This window comes from Blennius ocellaris (assembly GCF_963422515.1).
Source record: "Blennius ocellaris genome assembly, contig: SCAFFOLD_143, whole genome shotgun sequence".
In the NCBI taxonomy this organism is placed as follows: Eukaryota; Metazoa; Chordata; class Actinopteri; order Blenniiformes; family Blenniidae; genus Blennius; species Blennius ocellaris.
Genome location: NW_027662095.1, coordinates 40427 through 55426, shown reverse-complemented (window position 1 = coordinate 55426; position 15000 = coordinate 40427). Strand labels below are relative to the sequence as shown.

At 49.1% G+C, this 15000-nt stretch overlaps 1 protein-coding gene across 4 annotated transcripts in view; it reads left to right on the top strand.

Moving 5' to 3' along the window:
- LOC308148303 (rap guanine nucleotide exchange factor 2-like) overlaps positions 1-15000 on the top strand; it is an 84931-nt gene that overhangs the window by 41282 nt on the left and 28649 nt on the right. The gene's annotated exons all lie outside the window — the stretch shown is intronic.

The window sequence follows — 15000 nt, the reverse complement described above, 5'->3', positions numbered from 1 at the left end:
CGACGTTGTTTACATTGTTTACATTGTTTACATGTTGTTCAACTGAAGAACATCCCATCTTATTCAGGTTCTGGGGCTTCAAACATTCAGTACAAAAGTGTGTATATGTATATATATAAATGTATATGTATATATATAAATGTATGTGTATATATATATAATGCGTGTATATGTATGTGTATATATGTATATATATGTATATTGTGTGTGTGTGTGTGTGTGTGTGTGTGTGTGTGTGTGTGTGTGTGTGTGTGTGTGTGTGTGTGTGTGTGTGTGTGTGTGTGTGTGTGTGTGTGTGTGCTGTGTGTGTGTGTGTGTGTGTGTGTGTGTGTGTGTGTGTGTATATAGAGAGAGAGAGACAGAAAGGAAAACACCTTCTTTCAGTGATAAAAACTCATTTTTTCCGCTTCATGAGTTATTAAGTGTTAATAACACATCGTCTTTATTTCAGTGGACGAGAGACGCAGCGGCTTCTGTTGTCGGTCTCCGTTTCCTGTATTGTGTGATGCACACGACACACACACACACACACACACACACACACACACACACACACACACACACACACACACACACACACACACACACACACACACACACAGCTGGGAAGTGGCTGCGTCTCGTGTCACTTTTCTCTCCACCTCCTCCTCCATGTCGGCGTTTCGCGCTGCTCCGTTGCCACGGCAACTGAAAGCCCCAGAGGGTGTGGAGGGGTGGGGGGGGGGGTGGGATGCCTGCTTGGGTGGGTGCGGGGGGGGGGGGGAGGGGCTTGCGCTCACACGGTTGCCATGGCGATCCCAGCTGAATGGACAGTGATGGTGTGGACATCATCTCACCGTCAGCCACAACATTATGACCGCCGGCTGCCTGTGTTGTGAAATGTGCACATAAAACGCATATATTTCATTTTAGAAAAAGTTTCACGTTTACGTGGCGACTTTTTTTGGAAAACGACACCCGTTACACGGCAACGGCAGAAACGTAAAAAACAGTGTCGTTCTTGGCTGTTTTTTTTTATAATGAAATGACACCGGAGGACAATGAGCTCTAAATATTAACTATGGGGAGGACGGAGACATTGTAGTGGACAGGACACTGGATTGTTGTTATGGTGACTGTCAAAATAAAACCACCAAGGGTGGAAGAGTTGTTATTATGGTGACTGTCAAAGTAAAACCACCCAGCTGGATTGTTATTATGGTGACTGTCAAAATAAAACCACCCAGTTGGATTGTTATTACGGTGACTGTCAAAATAAAACCACCCAGTTGGATTGTTATTATGGTGACTGTCAAAATAAAACCACCAGGTAGGATTGTTATTACAGTGACTGTCAAAATAAAACCACCCAGTTGGATTGTTTTATTAGGGTGACTGTCAAAATAAAACCACAAAGTTGGATGGTTATTATGGTGACTGTCAAAATAAAAACCACCAAGTTGGATTGTTATTATGGTGACTGTCAAAATAAAACCACCAAGTTGGATTGTTTTTACGGTGACTGTCAAAATAAAACCACCCAGTTGGATTGTTATTATGGTGACTGTCAAAATAAAACCACAAAGTTGGATGGTTATTATGGTGACTGTCAAAATAAAACCAGCAAGTATGCATTGTTATTACGGTTACCATCAAAAATAAAACCACCAAGTTGGATTGTTCTTATGGAGACTGCCAAAATAAAAGTACCCCAGTCCAGGAGAACCTGGACCGGGACTCATGCTACCACGGAGGACACTTTGTTCTGACGGGTCTCTACTGAGCATGTGCAGAACTACTAGTTACTACAGCCGTTAACTAGTGTTTTCAAAAAGTGTCCGTTTCTGCCAGTTTGTACAACAAAATACTCTTCCTTGGGAGACATTTTTAAAAAGTTGTGTTTTTTGGTGGCTGTGAGCGCCACCCTGCCTCCGCCCTGCCTCCACCCTGAGGCCACCCTGCCTCCGCCCTCCGCCCACCGCCAGGTGCAGCGATGGTGCTAATCGCTCCGCCTGTCACTGCCGATAACGCCGCGGCCGATCAGCGTTATGAACCCGCTGCCACTCCACATCCTTCGCTCTCCGCGCCGCCGCCGCCGCCGCCTCTCCGCCCAGGAAATGTCTTTCCTTTTGCTCCGTTGCCATGCCAACCGGCTCCAGCCGTGATCTTGTGCCGAAGTGAGCGTGATAATGGCATTACTCGCACTGTGCTCTTCTCCTCCTTCATCCTCCCATCATGCCTCTCACATCTACCTTTTTCTTTTTTTTCTACCCTCTCCTCCTTCCATTTCCATCCTTCCTCCTCCCACTCTCAGCCGGCTCCCCCTCTTCTTCCTCCTCTCCTCCTGTCATCTCTTCATCTCCTCCACCCGTCTCTCCATCCTGTCTGCTGGATGTGCTGTAAGCCCCTCCAGAGGGGCACCGCCATGTACTGGCTGCTGTCAGGGTGGGGAGGAGGGGCCCCCCCCCCCCCCTCTCCTCCTCCCCCCCCCCCCCTCCTCCTCCTCCTCCTCCCCTGACACACATACACCTCCCCCTGCTCCCGTTCCAAACAAAACCCGCGGCTCCACCGTACAGTACCCGGGCGGGAGGCTGCAGGGCGTCTCCAAATAATCTAATGGTGCATAAAGGCGTGCGTGTGTGTTTTTTCTTTTTTCGGGTTTTTTTTTTTTGGAACGTGTGCGCTGCTTTACTTTCGGGGGAGGGAGGGAGGGAGGGAGGGAGAGGAGAGGAGAGGAGGAAGGCGGAGGAGGGAGCGAACGTGAGTGAAAGTGTTGTCAGCCATTTTTTTCCCCTCATCTTTCTTCGCTTTTCGCTTTCGGCGCGCCGCTGCGCTCCGTCAGGCGCGCGCGCGCGGAGGAGACGCAGACTGGATTTTGATTGGAAAAAAACCAGCTCTTTTATTTTTATTTTAACCTCCTGCCGCACATACATCTGTGTGGAATAAAGGCAGACGGCAGCTGCTGGTTTTGACACGCCGCGATCAGGCCGAGGAGCGGCGGAGCCTCCCCCGCCGCCGCCTCCAGAGACGCAGACGGCTCGGGTGGAGATCGGAGATCGGAGATGGGGGGGGGCTCGGCTGTGGCCTAGAGCCGCCCCCGGGGGATGGTAGATTGTTTTAGCCCGGTGGACATTTTTCCATGATGAAACCATTAGCAGCGTCCGACAGCCATGGAGTCCCGAGCCAGCCAGATAAATCCCCGGTAAGTGGCCGATCGACGCGCGCGGTGTTTTTCTCCCATCTTTCTTCCCCTCACACCCCTCCCTCCCATCCTCCACGGCCGCCCTCGTTTATGACCCCCCCCCCCCCCCCCCCCCCCCCCCCCACAGATATGATTACCGGCCTTATAATGGACGTGCATCAGATTTCCACGGGGCCTGCGGGAGACGGATGCGCGCAGGGCGCAGCGAGGACAGGACGCTCCAGATGTGTGTCAGTGTGTTGTACGAGCAGCGGCCGCCATGTGCTCGCTGTCACCGCCGCGCGCGCGCTCCCGTGAATACTAAGCACTCTGCGGGCCTCGCGCGTTTTAATGAAGAGCAGGCGAATTTAAAAAAAAAGATTTTTTTTTTAAAATCACCGCGCGTAAATTGACGCGCAACAAGAGACGCGTGGAAGACTTTAGAGTTTGAATATCAATTTTGACGTGGTGTGTGCGTGTGCGTGTGTGTGTGGTGTTTAATGACCGACGTCTCCACACTCATATGTTTTACGACGCACACAGTTGACAGCGCCTGATTGCGGCTTCCCTGAGACTTTCCCATTAAACGAATAACGCCAGATGCCGTTTGCGTCCCCAGAGGGAAAAAAAAGTGCAGGTCGCGTCATAAATCACGCTACTTTTTCTAGGAGAGGTGACGTCATTGCGCTCCCAAAAAAATTCACTTCTCCAAGCCCGACAGCCTCCAGCGGGTCGCGTCGCAGCCGCAGGAGATGTTTTAAAGCAGGAAGTGTCAGAACGGAGGGTTCGGGCAGGAGGGACGCGCCTCGGTGGCGCTGTCCGTGGTGCTGGAGGGGCTGCACACGACACACACACACACACACACGACACACACACACACACACACACACACCACACACACACACACACACACACACACACACACACACACACACACACACACACACACACACACACACACACACTGGATGGCAGCGCTGTAAATCAGCACAATGTTCCTTTAATAGTCACAGACACGTCTCTGCTGGTGACGTGGATCAGCCTCCTTCACTCCTTCGCTCCTTCACTCCTTCACTCCTTCACTCCTTCACTCCTCACTCCCTCACTCCCCTCGCTCCTTCACTCCTTCACTTCCCTCACTCCCTCACTCCTTCACTCTTTCACTCTTTCACTCTTTCACTCCCCTCACTTCCCTCACTCCTTCACTCCCTCACTCCTTCACCCCTTCATTCCTTTAGTCCTTCACTCTTCACTCCTTCACTCTTCACTCCTTCACTCTTCACCCTTCACTCTTCACTCCTTCAGTCCCTCACTCCTTCACTCTTCACTTCCTTCACTCCCTCACTCCCTCACTCCTTCACCCTTCACTCCCTCACTCTTCACTCCCTCACTCCTTCACTCCTCACTCTCTCACCCCTTCACTCCCTCACTCCTCACTCCCTCACATCCCTCACATCTCTCACTCCCTCACCCCTTCACTCCCTCACCCCTTCACTCTCTCACCCCTTCACTCCTCACCCCTTCACTCCCTCACTCCTCACTCCTTCACTCCCTCACTCCTTCACCCTTCACTCCCTCACTCCCTCACTCCCTCACTCCCTTCACTCCTTCACTCCTTCACTCCCTCACTCCCTCACTCCTTCACTCCCTCAACTCCTTCACTTCCTTCACTTCCCTCACTCCTCACTCCCTCACTCCTTCACTCCCTCACTCCCTCACTCCTTCACTGATAATCCCAATGAACCGCCAATTTGCAATACTTGCAAACTATTAATCCTAATATGGCTCCATTTTAATAGATGCGTTCCCGTTTGCTGGATTCCTGGACGCTTTAAACATTTTACAGTATTCTTTAACATTTCACTCCTATTAGGCCGTATTGCAGCAGATTCATCAGTTCAGTAACAATCCTATTATGAATATAATTCAATACATGTATTCAGATTCACTTCAAACATGCTACATTGATGTAATCATACAATTTTAAGTGATTCTGTTCCCTTGGGTATTGTGGTTTTCTCGTAAGAAGAAATCCAAATATCAACTAATTGTATTATCTCCATTTAAATCATCTGCTGTGTGTTCAAACAGCCTTTTGAACATTTTTATCATCTTTGTTGTTTGATTTCAGGCCTTTTTGCAGTAATAAGAGCCAGTTTTCATCAGTGCTTGCAGACACTGAAGCTGCTGCGTGTTTCCACATCTTATTCAGGCATTTCTCATGTGTTTACACAGATATTAAGCTTTTCAGCAGCTAATCGTCTATCGTGGAGCCGTTTTAATAGACGTGTTAATATTTACATGCTCTTGCATGTTTGATCCTCTTTTTGAAGCACGATCAACATCTTTTCCTCAACTAGTCACATTTAATACTGCTCAATCACAAGGAAAATACTTTTTTGCAATTTTAAAAATGCAATGCTTACGTATATGATTCCCCCTCATGTGTTCTTATTATTGGACTCTTATCTGTTTTCTTTATAACGCAAAATATAAAACACAACTGGAACTTCAAGTCTCGTTGGAATTGATGTTTCTTCTTATATTCCACAAACAAACTGGTTTATCTATTAAAATAACATTGAAGCTGTTAAAGAAAAGACATTTCTACTAAAAGGAACGCTCTGGTTCTGGCAGTGAATAAAACTTCCAGACCGAACGCAGTGGCCACAAAATACAAAGTAGAAGCAGGAACCTTCTTGTTGCCAGAAGCTTCGATTCCTGTTTTGTGGCACCAGATGATCATTTGAATAAAGTTTTATTCTGCATCATCTGCATCCTGATCGGTCGTCACTCTTTGGTTTTCTGGTGTTTGTAGCGTACGAACCGAGGCCGGAGTAAATATTCATTCATCCCAGCAGGGAGTCGATAACGGCCACCAGGTCGTCTTGCAGCTGCGTCCTCGTCTCCCCCGGCGGCTCAGAGCCTCTCCTCCAGTGTCCTTCCTCCTCCTCCTCCTCCTCCTCCTCCTCCTCCTCCTCCTCCTCCTCCTCCTCCGACTCCACTTTTATCTTTACTGCGACGCAGCGCAGGCCGACTTCCACCATCACAGCTCGGTTAATGTTGATTTATCAGCTCTTTATGGCCCTTTTATGCCTTATATCTCCGTGGCGAACAGTGTCTCCTTATCTCCGGGCGTTTTACGGTCCGGACGGCCACGCGCTGACGCCACGTGTCCCCGACGTTCTCCGGCTCCGGCAGTAAATCAGAGGAAAAGGAACTCCAATGCTTGAAATCTGCTTGGTGCCGTTCAGGTTCCTGGTGTTTACAGTGTGTGAAGGCAGGGAGGCTCGTAGGTGTGCACTTCCCCTCCACATCAGCTGATCACGATCACAACAACATGCTAACCATCCCCTTTTACTCAGAAGGACCCGGTCAGTGTTAACCCCTGCAGCGCCGGTTTTTACCGGCGTCTAGAGAGACGCGGCGGTCTGCAGTGGATCGACGTCTCATCGGAGGCGATCATGTCCTCAGTCCCTCCTCCCGGCTCGCGGGGAGATACCAGAGAGCATATCAGAGCCGTTTAATCAGACACTCTGCAGAAAGCATCATAATCTTTTGATCCGCCAGGCTCAGGAAAGGGAGAAGCTGCCCTCGCGGTCCAGGAAATCACCGAGACGCCTCTCTGAGACGCCGCCGCCGCTTGTCCAGCCTCCCAGCTAGCTCATTGGTTCACCAGGAGTTACAGCGTAAAGGAGCCGCTCTGCTTCAGACCACAGGGGGAAGGTCGCAGTTTGCATCGCATTGCTCCGTAATTAAAGGAGTTTGGGGGGGATTGGACGGTGGGGGGGGGTTCTGGATGTGTGGCTGCTCGGGGCAGTGCAGGAGCGTCGCTTCCCCTCAGAACATGCGGGCGGTGCAGCGACGGCGAGCTAGCTAGCTAGCTAGCCAGCCGGTCGGCGCTTGGCACACGGGGCTTCCACGCTGCAATCTAGGTCATTAGGTCTGCAGTGTAATTTAAGGAGCGCCACATCTGCTCACATGTAGGCAGAGCGGCGTGTTGTGGCCGCAGCATTAGAGCCGCTCTTAATCCTCCCGCCACAGCTGATTGGACGGATTGTTCGGCCGGCAGCTCCGCAGCTCGCCTCGTTCGTTTCAGAGCGAACGCCGCCTTCAGATGAACGGGAGGCTTCGGTCAGGTAGGACGACTTTTACGCTCCCGCGTTTCCTTCGTCGCTCCCAGATTTCAATATATGGTCTCAGTTTGGCGTCGTTTCCACCGTCGACCCGGAGAAGCCTAATGACTGCGCGTCACTGCTCCTCGCCGGCGTCCATCTTGGCCCAATCTCTTGGCACGCCGCTGGTCCGAGGAGGTCAATGGACCACGTGCTCATGGACTGAATGGACTCTGGCTTATTGGCCGACAGACGGATGACCTAAATGAGCGGAGAGAAAGGATTAAGTGTTTATTATCCCCTCCCTTTATCCCGCTCTCCTGCCCTCCGTCGGTCGCGCTCTCTCTCCGGGGGGAGGGGCTTGTTTATATGGAGGGGGGGGGGGGGGGCTTTCAGACGGGTTGTGGAAACCAGTGGGATATTATTATCGACATGTGGACGACTCAGCTGGAAGCTGTATTGACAAACTCCACATGACCAGTCCTGGGCTTCCCATGATGAGGAGATTCAATTAATTTCACCTCCGTGCACCTTTTCTCCGTGCAGCCGGGGGATCCAGCGTTCCTGCAGAGGGAAGGGAAGCCTGCTGGCTGCAATCAAAGCTCTAAGCAAACGTTTAAAACGTTTCTGGGGTTTGGTGATAAACTGCGTGTAAAGAAGTGGAAAAACGTCACTTTTCTGTTCAGTTTTACACTCAACACTTCTTGTTTCACGTATATAAATCCTTACATTGTCCTTTCATGGTGACAGATGGAGACTCTGGAAGACGACTGTGTGAATCTGCGTTTCCACGGTAACACTTGGACAACGATGCAGTTGGCATGCCGCGCTATGGTTGTTTTTTTTTTAAAAAACAAACCGCAGAGAACAATGGGCTGTAAACACGACTCGTCTCCCAGTCGAGAGGTTGCAGGGTTGATTCCCGTTTCAAAGTTTTCCGTTTTCACCTACGGGCTCCAGCGCGGCTGCCGTGTTTCCGATGCGTCGCTCTCCAAGCTTCCAGGAGCCAATCATCCCCGGGTCTCCACCAAAATGTCCATTTCGAGACGACGATAAACGTGACGTCGCGTCTCGGCGCCACGGCGAACGTCTCATCAAATATCCATCGTCTCCCGGTCGCCAAGGAAACCCCCGCCGGCGTGGTTGGCGATGGAGAGCCGTTAAAGTGGTGGGGGGGGAGGGGGGGGGGGGGTGTGATGAGGTTTCATCACCGCGGCTCCAGACATTCATCATAACAATATTGTCCAGTGATGATCAGTCAGCCGGAGGCAGTCGAGGTGAACGGGGAAATAACGGCCTGGGGGGAGGGAGGGGAGGGGAGGGGGGGTCGTAGACCGACTGGCCCCTCTGGTTAGTGCAGCCAGACAGATAATTAAACGCCATGGCGATCTTTGACACGGTGTAATGACGTCACACCTCGGAGCCCCGGGCGCTGGGCTGTCGGCCTCCAGACGCTTCGGCCAGATCAGACGCCCCACGTTCAGGGGCTGTGAGGAGCCTGGCCACGCCCCCCCCGGCCCCGGCCACGCCCCCAGAACACACTCGCCCTTTAACGAAGCTGTAACTCAGATGGAATCTCCACAAGCCGACGTCGAACTCATTCAGTTGCAAACGGACCTTTGAAAATGTGTTTTTGTTTCTCGTCCTTATCGACTCGTTTCTGCTGCTGGAGACGATTCCTGGACTCGTTTCTGCTGCTGGAGACGATTCCTGGACTCGTTTCTGCTGCTGGAGACGATTCCTGGACTCGTTTCTGCTGCTGGAGACGATTCCTGGACTCGTTTCTGCTGCTGGAGACGATTCCTGGACTCGTTTCTGCTGCTGGAGACGATTCCTGGACTCGTTTCTGCTGCTGGAGACGATTCCTGGACTCGTTTCTGCTGCTGGAGACGATTCCTGGACTCGTTTCTGCTGCTGGAGACGATTCCTGGACTCGTTTCTACTGCTGGAGACGATTCCTGGACTCGTTTCTGCTGCTGGAGACGATTCCTGGACTCGTTTCTGCTGCTGGAGACGATTCCTGGACTCGTTTCTGCTGCTGGAGACGATTCCTGGACTCGTTTCTACTGCTGGAGACGATTCCTGGACTCGTTTCTACTGCTGGAGACGATTCCTGGACTCGTTTCTACTGCTGGAGACGATTCCTGGACTCGTTTCTGCTGCTGGAGATGATTCCTGGACTCGTTTCTGCTGCTGGAGACGATTCCTGGACTCGTTTCTACTGCTGGAGACGATTCCTGGACTCGTTTCTGCTGCTGGAGACGATTCCTGGACTCGTTTCTGCTGCTGGAGATGATTCCTGGACTCGTTTCTGCTGCTGGAGACGATTCCTGGACTCGTTTCTGCTGCTGGAGACGATTCCTGGACTCGTTTCTGCTGCTGGAGACGATTCCTGGACTCGTTTCTGCTGCTGGAGACGATTCCTGGACTCGTTTCTGCTGCTGGAGACGATTCCTGGACTCGTTTCTGCTGCTGGAGACGATTCCTGGACTCGTTTCTGCTGCTGGAGACGATTCCTGGACTCGTTTCTACTGCTGGAGACGATTCCTGGACTCGTTTCTGCTGCTGGAGATGATTCCTGGACTCGTTTCTGCTGCTGGAGACGATTCCTGGACTCGTTTCTGCTGCTGGAGACGATTCCTGGACTCGTTTCTGCTGCTGGAGACGATTCCTGGACTCGTTTCTGCTGCTGGAGACGATTCCTGGACTCGTTTCTGCTGCTGGAGACGATTCCTGGACTCGTTTCTGCTGCTGGAGACGATTCCTGGACTCGTTTCTGCTGCTGGAGACGATTCCTGGACTCGTTTCTGCTGCTGGAGACGATTCCTGGACTCGTTTCTGCTGCTGGAGACGATTCCTGGACTCGTCCTGGCGTCTGCAGCCTCGGAGCGTCTTTTATGGCTGAAAGACGTTGGCGGCCGTCGTTCAGCAGGGCTCCTATCGGCACCCGCTTGTTTTTATTTCACGTCTTGAGATTTATAACGTTTCTTTCCTCGCCGTCGTTGGCTGTGAAAACCGTCGTATTTCTTTTTCTTTTTCTTCACGCTCCGGGTCAGAAACGACGCCTTTAATCACTGTGAGGGTCACAGAAGGTCGTTTTCTCTCCCGAAGGCTCAAACGCCGTTTTACTGGGGAGAACTGAGCTCATCTCTCTGAATTCAACTTCATCAACTGAACTTGATTGATGAACGTTTGACATGGAAATCACATATTAATGATGTCAAAGTAAAGGAATCCCAAATAACAGCCGTGTTGCATAGAGTCAAAGATTCTCTAAATAAGATGCTTTGTTTTTGTTGTATAACTCATTGATTGTTCCATATCTGACCTGTTGTGTTGAAGTGTGGGGAAATGCCTGTAAAACACATTAATCCAATTGTTCTTCTACAGAAAAGAGCGATTAGAGTCGCTAGTGGAAGTGGTTCCAGAGACCAAACTGATCCTTTATTTAGACTAGAAACACTGAAATGTAAAGACTTAGTGGAGTAGAACTTTCTAAAAAAACATGTTTAAAGCTCATCTGGACATTTTTACCAAACAAATTGCAAAACAGATTGGCCGAGAGAGAAAAAGTAGATCTGAACTGAAAGGAACTGAGGTTTTTTACAAAACCCAGGTTTCAATCGGCCGTAAAGGAAAAAAGCATCTGAATGGAAGGAGTCGGTCTGGAGTGTAAAACTAAAACTTCTAAATCCACTGATGTGTTTAAGAAACTTGTTAAATGATCAATGTTGCAGAAATACGACACTGCGGAGGAGCAGATCAACCTTATTGATTTATTCTGTGTTTGATGTTTTGGAAAAAAAAAAACGTCTGCATGTGAATGAACTGGACTGTAAATGATTTAGTGTTGATTATAGGTTTGACTTCTTTCTGCTCCTTTTCATTCATATGAACTGCTGCTGTTGCTTTGTTTTAAATGAAGGAAATAAATAATAAAATGAACTTTGACGGTAGCTATAGAGTAACTCCAGAGTAACTCCAGAGTAACTACGCCGTTCGTCTGTTTACTCCCGACCGCTCTCCGGCTGTACGACACAGAAACGCGGCAGGCGAGCCGAATCAGCCGCCGTTTGACTTTTAGGTTGAAAAAAAACAAAACTGTAATATTGATGAAGTGGAGTTGAAAGTGGCCCAGAGCGAGCGGCGTGCCCGTCGAGGATCAAATATATGGCGGTAAATAAAACATCTCGCCATGAAATATTCAGGATTCTAGACACCCTGAACCAGTTTGAGCTGTTTGATTAAACTTGTATTTCTCCCCGCTGGCGTCTTCGCTAAAGGTGACGCACTTAATCCAAACGCATTTATATTGTAGTGATAATGATTCCTGTTGTGACAAAGATTTATTTGCATGGAAGTCATTTAAAAAGCTTGTTGTCGGGCTTTATTTAAGCTCATGTTTCAGTTTTGAGTCTAGTTGAAAATATCTGCTAAAGTTGTTTTGTTTTCATCCATAAAATTAAGGCCTATTTCACAAAAGTGTCATAAATGATAAAAACTGCAAAATAAAGTTAACTGATAGGATTCAACTGTAAAAATGTGCAGAATTAACAAGCCGGGGCCCGTTTACACAACTGAAACAGCCAAAGTTGCGTTTTGGGAGTCAGTTTACACGACAACAGTGAAAACATAACTTTTTGAAAACGGCTCCCAATGTGAACTTTTTTTTTTTTTAACTGCTACGATTCTGTACAAACAGGGAAAACACAGATTTTATTTTGAAAACATGTCTCCTGCTCCCGGTCACCCACGGCTGCAGTGACGAGTAGTTCTGCACATGCTCAGTAGAGACGACCAGAACGATGTTGCCTCCGTGGCGTCACGACTGCCAGTCCAGATTCTCTTGGGACTTTTATTTTGACAGTCACCGTAATAACAATCCAACTTGGTGGTCTGTCCACTAGGATGTCCGTGTTCTGCCAGTGTTCATGTTTAGAGTGTGTGTGTGCGTGTGTGTGTGTGGTTTCATCGATTTCAAAACGTTGCCGTATAGACGGGAAACTTTTCCGAAACGACGGGTTTTCACTCAGATCGTCACATTTTGTCGCCGAGCCAGAGAAGCGTCGCTGCACATCCGAGCTTCAAAGCTTTTTTTCAGCTCAAATCTCTTATTCTTTTATTATTTTATTCATTCCGCCTCCCGAAAACAAGAAAACCCCTCGGAGGAGGAGGAGGAGGAGGAGGAGGAGGAGGAAGGGGGGGAGTTCTGATGTATTTTACATTTCGGGGTCAACAACTCCACCGAGAAGTGGGTTGGCTCATTTACAGTATGGCTAATTACAGCTAGCCCCCCCCCCGGTCTTTATTTAGGTTGTGCACGTTAATGAGGGAATTTCCTGCTCAACATACAAACTGTAACAACATTGACTCGTTGCTTCAGTCTCACGAGTTTCTACCTGTTTCACCTCATCGCAGGTTGGAAACTCGGTAAAACGAACACGTGGAAGGAGGGATGGAAAAGAATTCTCTTTTTAATGAACTTTTTTTTTTTTTTTTTTTTTTTTTTTATAATAGTCCCGTGTTGCTGAACTAAACACTCCTGACAGATCCTGTGAAAGTCGGATGATTTAATTAACACTTTGCTTTTCTTCAATAATAAATTAGGTGTAAATTTGCGGCTCGCAGTGACTAATTAGTGTTTTTTCCGCTCCGTTAACGTCGTGCGATCGCCTCTGTGGCACCAAGAAGTGCAAAGAAGAAAACAAAGCGGCTTTCCAGTTCAGACCAGAGGAAGAGCTGCTTGATAGACGAAGAATATACGACAAAAACACCCAACAAGCGCCTGTTGTTTTCACGCCGCCCGCTCTAAAGATAGAAGGAAGTAGTGCGACGGTTTGTTTATAGACGTTAAGTCTTTGATTTCCAGACGATCTGAAGGGCGACGCTTCGCCTCTGAACGCCCGGCGGGCGGCGGCCCGGCTCGTACTGACCATCTGTGTGTGTGTGTGTATGTCGTGTGTGTGTGTGTGTGTGTGTGTGGGCGTGTGTGTGTGTGTATACAGCTCCCCGCAGACTTCAGCAGACTTCACCTGGCCGACGGCTTACACCCACAGGTGACCCACGTCTCCTCCAGCCACTCAGGATGTAGCATCACCAGCGACTCTGGGAGCAGCAGCCTGTCAGACATTTACCAGGTAAGTCCCCCCCCCCCCCCCCCCCCAGTCAAACTTGCACCTTTTTAATATTTAATCTCACAATTCCTGCCAGTAAATCAAAATAAATCCTGTAGTTTCAGTCATTCTGTTGTGGAGTTTGAACAGGTTCGGCATTACAAAGTCAGAACTCCTGTTTTTATTCTTTCTTTAAATAAAGTATCGGAGAATCGCGAATGGAAACACTCAGGATATTCGCTATTTATCCGTGAAGTGTAATAATAGTCGAGATAATGAACAAATCTGTTGTTTTGACACTTGTAATGTTGCTGTAAACGAAGAGTTCTCGGTTGCATATTTAAGCTGGACAAAGACGTTTAGTTGCACAGGAAGTTAAAAAGCTTGTGCGTTAATCACTGATTGTGCATCGTCACACTTTTCTGTTTTAATCTCACGTGAACACAGTTTCTGTGTAAACGTGACGTTGAGGACTGGAGAGAACTCAGACCAGGTTCTGGAGGAGCGACGACACAAGGTTCTCGGTAGTTAAGTTATAAATATAGGGGGGGGGGGGGTTAGGGGGGTGGGGGGGGGGGGGGCTTCATGTACGATGGAGGACGTTCCTTAAAGTACAGGTCTTATACCGGGGGGGGGGGGGGGGGGGGGGGGACAAGCGGAGAACAAGCGGTTAAAATAAACGTCAGGAAATTAAATACAATTCGAAAGAACACACACACACACACACACACACACACACACACACACACACACACACACACACACACACACACACCACACACACACACACACACAGGAATCTCGTGACTGTAGATGTGCCACCAAAACCCTGAGACTAATCCTCTTAGCATAACACACACACACACACACACACGCGCACAGCAGGTGACAGAGGTGTGTGGTGTGTGTGTGTGTGTGTGTGTGTGTGTGTGTGTGTGTGTGTGTGTGTGTGTGTGTGTGTGTGTGTGTGTGTGTGTGTCTCCAGGCTGTGATCTGGTCTTAGCTCCATCTGCCAGCAGCTCTTGATTCCTCTGTGATTCACACGCTGCCCTGTTTCTTCCTCCTCCTCCTCCTCCTCCCTCGTTCCACAGCCATGTCAGCTCTTCCTCCTCCTCCTCCTCTTCCTCTCCCAACACTGATTTACTGACCTGCACTTGGTCTTTTCTCTCCTCCTGCTCCCTGATTAACCCTTTGTGCTTCCCTCCCCCCGTCGTACAGATGAAAGTCGTTTGTCTGTGAGAATCTGTTCGTCGTCTTTCATCTTTAATGCTTCCAGGAGGTTTTGGACTTTGAGTCGGACGTATGAAGGAGGAATTCTCTGACGTCGTCCAGCCGAGTCGCTTCACGCAGGCTCACGATGGGCCGCTGGGTCTTTTTCTCTTTTTTTGAATGAAAACTGTTCTAGATTGTTGAGGAGGAATCTGGAAAAGCTTGAGAGGAATGAATAGTTCAGATTGTCTTCAAAGGAAATCCATAAAGAACAACAGTTTTATCAAACATGAGGTCCGGGGCCAGAACCAGCCTGCAAGAGGCTTTTAAATAAATAAAAAAACAACTAAATTTCTGCAGAGTTTTGGACACGACACTGAGTCTCAAGCAGTGAAACTACCTG